Source organism: Acinonyx jubatus, chromosome D4 (genome assembly GCF_027475565.1).
Source record: "Acinonyx jubatus isolate Ajub_Pintada_27869175 chromosome D4, VMU_Ajub_asm_v1.0, whole genome shotgun sequence".
NCBI classification, from domain to species: Eukaryota; Metazoa; Chordata; class Mammalia; order Carnivora; family Felidae; genus Acinonyx; species Acinonyx jubatus.
This window is the reverse complement of record NC_069391.1, coordinates 20,281,864-20,289,831: the sequence shown is the minus strand read 5'-3', so window position 1 is coordinate 20,289,831 and position 7,968 is coordinate 20,281,864.

Sequence of the window (7,968 nt, the reverse complement as noted above, 5' to 3'; positions counted from 1 at the left end):
ACACCTCCTTTGATGGCCTTATTTGAAAACAGGGAAAAACACAGGTCAAAGGGCATTAGGTCATTGAAGCTCCTTGCCCCTAGATGGCGCTGCTCTTTCTACAGGTTGCCTATGAAAGGTGATTTAAATTTATAGCATTTTGGATTATGGCAATTGCATGCATTCTTTCAATCTGATTATAGCGGGATTAATCTGTCTTTAATAGACGACTGTTAATAATTTACATTGTTATCTTTAATGATATAATTGTATTTAAAATGTCCACTTGCATTACTTTTCTCAGGGACTTTCCCTCAACTCCCAGGTTTTAGTTGGAGCTAGTAGCAGTCTATGAAAGCATCCATGAATGGGGATTTAACAAAGCAATTGTTAGAGAAATAAAGATCAGTTTCCAATGAAGAGAGATGCCAAAAAAAATTATTGTACTAAAATAAGTAGATAGCTGTTGTGTATCATATTTACAAAATGAAAAATATAAATTCTTCTAAACGTCCCTGAAATTCCTCCTGCCTCATAAATATAGGCTTTTGGAATCTTCTGGGGACAGATCTCTTTATTTTGCTGCGGCTTACCTTGACTGGAAAGCCTAATCTTTTTGTTCAAATACAAATGTCAAGTTCAAAATGGAAAGCGTTGTGAACGTTTTCTGGTTGCCCCTCCAGACCCACACTCTGCCCTCCTCTGTTTTGCTCTGTGCCTAGGAGGTTGACCTCTAAGAAATGTGTCAACCAGTTCCCTTGCCCTCTGGTTTCTGATAGATTTGACCAACGAGAGGATCCAGCAGGAAAGCCATGCAGGAGAAGAGAGATCGTTGCACTTGTTCCCCCAGCTCTCTCCCTGCTAGCTGTGGTGTGCCCGAGATCCCGTTCTGCTTAAGACATGCTCCTCCCCTTGGTAGCCTTCTCCTCCAGCTACAGGCCTCACAGGGTCCAGGTAAGGTCTCTTGCTCTTTGCTCCTCCAGTCCAGGGGTGGAAATGGCTTTGCACCTTTGCTAGTCCTTGGTCCTTTGCCAGCCCCTGTGGCTTTCCCTTGGCCCTGCCCTCACCTCTGTAAATAGACACCTGATCAACTTTTCCTGCCTTTCATTGCTTTCATGTTCTGGGACCTGCCGGGGCTCTGAATGGCTCAGTAAGTCAGCATGGATAAGGAAAAGGGGAGGTATTGGGGGTCCTGAGGCTTTACTTTTGGTCCTAGCTCAGGTGCTGTTCTTCCGTGTGAACTTGGGTAAATCCTTGTTACTCTCTGGATTAGAAATGCCTCATCTTGGGCAAGATCAGAGAACTTTGCTTCTCCTTCCTTCCTTCCTTCCGTCCTTCCTTTTTTCCTTTTTCTTTCTTTCTTTCTTTCTTTCTTTCTTTCTTTCTTTCTTTCTTTCTTTCTTTCTTTCTCATATACCTCCAGAAGAATTCTGAAAATTCACATAATCATATAAATAAAAAATTTGTTCTCACGGTTTTAAATAGTTGTAAAGGATGTAATGTCCTGCATATTGTAAATATTAGTGTTTAAAGTAGTGATTTTATACCCACTGTCATCCATTAAAAAAAAATAGAAGAGCAGACTCTTCACAGCTAGAAATATTGCAATGTTCCTTTTTCTCCTTTAAATCACTTTTTCCATTCCACTTCCCCACAGAATTTTACAGGAATGTGATATATTTTTCTGCTTGTCTCATACAGATCATCTCAGAATAGTCTCTAAATCGAAAATATCATTATAGGTGGAAATTTAAAAATACCTCTATTTCCAGTGATCATAAGGCACTATGGGTTAATAAGCATGTTTCTGGATTAATTTTAGGATACTGTCGATCAAAATTTCTATAATTGTTAAACATAAAAGGTAAAAGTAATAGAAGTTTGTCTCTCTTTTTAAAAAAAATTTTTTTAAGTTTATTTATTTATTTTGAGAGAGACAGAGACAGTGTGAGTGGGAGAGGGACAGAGAAAGAGGGAGAGAGAGGATCCCAAGCAGCCTCCACACTGTCAGTGCAGAGCCCAGTGCGGGGCTTGAACTCATGAAACCGTGAGATCATGACCTGAGCTGAAACCAAGAGTCAGACGTGTAATCGACTGAGCTACCCGGGTGCCCCTAGAGTTTGTCTCTTAATGAGATGGATGGGAGAAGGGTTGTGGTGTCCTATTCAAGGGAACTTCCGTTCCCCAATATTTGGAAACGTCCCTCCTTTCGGTGCCCTCTCCTCCCTGCCCCCGACCCAAAGTTGTCCATGCAAGGAAGTAATGCATATGGCAGTTAAGAACCTAGAAATGGATTTTCATAAAACTCTGCATCAACTACTTGGAAATTGTATCCCTCTTAATTTGAAGGCACAGGCTTGATGGTAGCTGAATGGTACTGAATGACAGCTTTCGTAGGGTCATGTCTACGAGGGCTGGTTCTCAAGTCACAGCGCCTCAACACTAACATTCTGTGTGACTTGGGCGACGTACTGAAGCTTTGTGCCTCTGTTTCCTCATCTGCAAAATAGGGATGTGTACCGCTCTTTAAGAATCACTTGAGGTGATGTGTGAAAAACACCCGGGCGTATGGCAAACAGTGTATCCAGAACAGATTCATAGGGTTGCAGTCTGGGAAGGGGCACCTGCTGGGTACGATCTGCTTTCCACCATTAAACCCATCTTAGGGCCATTGCAAAAGTCCTGATGTCTCTGTAACGGAACATGGAATGCGCCAGGCTCTTTAGGTCTGTTGTTTTTGGTAAGTTTTACTGTCCATTGAGTCTCCTCGGATGTTTCCAAAACAGCATCAGTTGATATTTGTCCACAGACCTTGACCTTTGCCACCTCAGGGAGGTTGATATTTCCGGGGCACTCTTACAGTAGAAGAAAGGGGCCATGGAATGGTAGGTTTGGAGACCAGTGCGGCTGTCTAACAAGAGCTCCTCCGTATCTCAGAGAAATAATTATAACCAGGCTCTGTGCAGGCTGTGTGAGCCCAGAAAATGACAGCTTCTGCTTTCCAGGAATGGGAATCAAGTATACATTCATTTATACTCTCTTGGAAAAAACTGGGGTGGCCTACGGGCCAATTTTGAATCAGGCAAGCCAATATTTGAGCTTTCTGCCTGAGAAACAAAATAAGACATTGATATGCTAAGAAGCTGCTAACTGAGTCAATTTTGCTGTAGGCCTGCTCTGATGTGACTTTTGTGCTCACATTAGTGCTCAGACACCAGGCCCGCACAATGCCTACCCTGCCGACTGCCACTTTGCCACTAGAATGTGGGCCCCCCTGGCTGAGTTCTGAATTCTCGGTTTCATTTCCTATTGATACAGAGGAACGCCGCTGTTTTCCCTTCATAAAGAAACCATTTGTGCACGTTGCCCCTGGTTTGGATCCCTTCTTCACCGCCTCTCAGAGCACAACTTTAATTTATGGAGTCTTGGGCAGCTTCATCGAAATGGTTTTTTAGTTTGAAATTTAATTCTGTTCTGACGTTTTTGGAGAAGAAAGAAAATCGGTGCCGAGGGTGGTACACTGATTGCCTTAATGACCAGTTCTTTATCCTTCCCTGTCCCCAGGCCTTGTGCCACACAACGGTGCCATATTCTCCTGCTTGGACTCGGGGCAGGACTTACTCTTACCAACGGGATGTTCAGCGTGGGATTTAAACAGAAGCTGGAAATGTGCTTGCACCCTTGGGCTTATCTGCTCTTCTACCCTGGTGTTGCCAAATGAACGTGCCCCAGGCTGGCCTGCCGGAGGATGAGAAATGGGTAGACTGGCGTCGTGTGGCCCGGGTTGTCCCAGCCGTGGCCAAACACAGATCAGGTAAGAGGCAGCCAACACCAGCCATATGAACAAGCCCAGCCAAGATCAGAACCGTTCTGCTGACCCGCAGACTTGTGTACTAAATTCATGCTTGTTATTTGAAGTCGTGGGCCATTTGTGATGTAGTGTCGTGGTAACTGATAGCTGAGAGGTTAAGCTAGTGGCAGACTGGCCCTCCCGGGACAGGATCCAAAGGAACACTGAGCCCACTTTCACCACCTCCCAAGGCCTCTGGAAACTGACAGAGGAAGGAAGGAACCTTACTGTGGAGTTTCAAATGCTTCCGCCATGCAGGTGGGGGATCAGACTCAGGGAGATTCAGGATAGCAAAGTAAATACAAGTGCAGGCTCTGCAGTCAGGTTCCTGAGCCCGAAGCCCAGATGCGCTTAGAAGCTCTATGTTCCTCGGCAAGTTACTTTACCTCTTCGTGCCTCAGTTTCCTCATGTGTCAAACAGAGAGGATAATAAATAGCATCTACCTCATCAGGGTGTCACGGAGGCCCGATGGTTTCAATGCACTTAGAATAGCTCATTACGAGCCCTAGGAAAGTATTTGTTAAATAAATAAATAAAGTGTGACCTCGTGTATCCCCACAGGCTAGTGAATCCTGGGGACTTCAGGGATTACCTTTGTCTTTTGGTAGAAGGATACATTTGGATCATAGCCGGCTGTTTCTCGTTTCATACAGTCAGATAATGACTTCTAAAGAACCGAATGCACACTCAACAGGTATCCAAAATCTGGAAAACAACTGATTTCCTTTGGAAAACTCTATTGTGCAAATATATGTTCGGCTCAGTTAGTTGTTCTTACTAGGCTTGGGGCTGTGCTTGACGTGAGATTTCAGGAGAGGAGGCAGGAATGATGCCATCCGCTGTTTAAGAGGCTGGGAAGGATTTCCACTTCAAATTACTGGAATTAAAACTTTGCCGCACGGGGAGGCAATTCTCAACATGCATTTATCATCTCATAATTGTTGTGGGTCAGGGATTTGCTTTTGCGTCTCTCGTGAGGCTGCGAGCGAGGGCTGGCGTCTCAGTGAAGGCTCAACTGGGGAAGGATCCACTTCCAAGTTCACTCGCAAGGCTGTTGGCAGGACTCCATTCTTTCTGGGTTGTTGGACTGAGGGCTAAGGTTCCTAAGTGGCTGTTGGCTGAAGGCTGTTGGCTGAAGGCTGTCCTCAGTTTTTTGCCACGTGAAATTCCCTAACACGGCAACGTGCCTCATCAAAGCCAGCAACGTGGAGAGTCCTCCAGACAGACCGAAGCTACAGTCTTCTGTAACAAAATCAGTATTCTGATTAGAAGCAAGTCTCACCCTTACTCCAGGGGGAGGGATTATGCAAGGGTGCGAACACCAAGAGGCGGGTGCCATCTTCGAGCCTGTCTACCAGGCCGCCTGCTAGAGTGGCTATGCATGGCCTCTCAGGGTGGCTTAGTTTCTTCGCAACGTGGCAGTCCCAGGGAAGCTGGACTACTTACATGATGGCTCAGGGCTCCAAGTAGAAGCGATCTCATGAAGAAGACGGAAGCTACTCTGTCTTCTGTGCTTCAGTCTAAGCAGCAACTCAACATCGCTTGTACCGTGATCTACTAGATGAAGCAGTCACAAGCCCAAATCCAACGGGAGGAGAATTAGATTGCAGCTCGTGAAGGGGAGAGGCGAGGTCACATTGTAGAAGAGCACTGGGATGGCAGATATTGTAGCCATCTTTGGATTCTGCCACACCTCCTGTGCTATGATTTCAAGCTTTTGGTAAAGTCTGAAACTACTGTTCAGCTTTATGTGGGGGGGCAGTGGAGAATAAAGGCACGACCCAATAAAAAAGAAGTGTGACCTGCTAAAGGGAACCCTATAATTTATTATCCAAACGATGACACTATCAACAGCAAGGGAGTGCTATTTGTAATCATGCTGGGACAACAGGCATAAATCAGAGCTGTTCAGGGCAAAGGAGGATGCCAGGTCAGCCCAGACCTGCCTTAATTCTCCCTGCTCCTGGAGCCTGTTTGGAAGAAATATCACTCTACTGGGTAGACTTTTCCTGGAGTCTCAGGTGGTGACCAGCAGTGATAAGCCCAGTGGCTCTTCACAGCAGTGGGGCTAAGAGCACCGTGGAGGAGCCCATGGTGATCGGGATCAATGAAGTCAGGGAGGTGATCCAGGAGAAATGCAAGAAAAATCTTTTTTTTTTTTTTTTCAGTGACAAGGGACAGAGTCCATTCTCAAATTAACTAAACAAAACAAGAATATTATTGACTCATGTAACCAAAAATTCAAAGGAAGACAGCTTCAGGCATGGCTGGATCTAGGGGTTCTAACTGTGTCATCAGGCTCTGTTTTTTTCCCATCTCTGGATTTTGCTTTTCTCTGTGTTAGCTATATTTAGGCAAGCTTTTTCCGCATGCTATTCGTCAGTTCCTCTAGACTTAACTATACCCTCTCAGTAATCTCAGTGGGAAAGGAAACTTTGCTTTGACATTCTTGCGACTGAATCTCATTGGCTTGGCCTACCACGTGACCATCCCCGAATCAATGCGGGGCCAAGGGGATGGCATACATTGATTGGCCAGGCCTGGGTCATTTGTTGATGGTACTCAGGGCTGAATAGAGCAACTCTACCCAGAATACATAGATTAAGCAGGGCAGAAATCTTGTTCTCCAAGGAACATTGAGATCCCATCACTAGAATGAGGGGCAATGGAGAAGAGATGCTCTCTATGGCTCTCTTTCCCAATAAACTAGAGGAGGGTAGTCTTCAAGAGGGAAGAGAAATCAGCCTTTAGATTGTAACTGTCAGATGCTAGACCTTCCAATTCTGGTATTTACCTCTCATGTTAGTTCTGTGAAGTCAGGGAACGCAGTCATTTCATCACCCTTTGACGATGCAGAACCTGCAGCAGGTTAACAGAGGAGGAGGGGAGATGTATCAGTTACCTGTTGCCACAATACTACCGTGTAACAAAATGCCCCAAAACTCCATGAGATAAAACCATATGCATCTATTGAGCTTATGAGTCTGTGGGCTGATGGGGGTTCACTCTGGATGACTCTGCTAATCTCCTCTGAGCTCTCTCACATTCTGGGAGGTGGCGGTGGCTAGTGGTAGGCTTGGAACTCGTACATCTCGGTGGTCAGATGGGGTGACCGTTCTCTCCTATTCTTCCAGCAGGCTACCTTGGGCATATTCTCATGGGGAAGGCAAAAGTGTAAGAACAAATGCAAACTCAGTTCTTAAACACTTTTCAGGCCCCCACGTACGTGAAATCTGCTAACATCCCATTGGCCAGAGCAAGTCACGTAATCAGATCCAGACTCAAGGGATTAGAAAATAGACCTCAGGTTTTGGGTGAGACGAACTGCAAAGTCACATGACAGAGAGGGATAGGCGCAGAGAGGTGTGCAGAGTTGAGGCTTTTCCTGGAATCAGTCTACCACAGAACGAAAGGGGAAATGTAGCATCCCATGATCCTTTGCAGTTGCTAAAGCTAGATATATGGATTTTATTTCTCAATAGACTTGGAATAAACATCAGAAAGGATTAATCATTGTTCTACCTTTAATAAAGCAGCTTTAAAAATGTTTCTTGTTAGCTGCTGTAGAAACTATTATGATGGTTCCTCAAAAAATTAATGTAGAGTGGCAATATAATGATTCCTCTTCTGGATGTACATCCAGAAGACAGGAAAGCAAGGACTTGAACAGATATATGATATACCCACGTTCATAGCAGCATTATTCACAACAGCACAAAAGTAGAAACCACCCAAATGTCCACTAAACTGTGAACAGATAAATGAGAATGGTACATCCATACAATGGAATATTATCCAGCCTGAAAAAGAAATGCAGTTCTGACACCTGCTACATAAGTCAGACACAAAAGGACAAATACAGTATGATGCCACTTATATGCAGTAACTAGAATTGTGAAGTTACAGAGACCGAAAGTTGAGTGACGGTTCATCTGCGGCTGGGGGAAAGTCAGGGGGTGGGGAGAGAGTGTTTAAGGGTACCGAATTGCAGTTTGGGAAGATGAGAAATTCTGGAGATGAACAGCGGTGAGTGATGGTTACACAACAATGAGAATGCACTTAATGTCACTAAACTGCACACTTAAAAATGGTTGAAATGGTAAATTTTATGTTATATACATTTACTACAGTAAGAAAA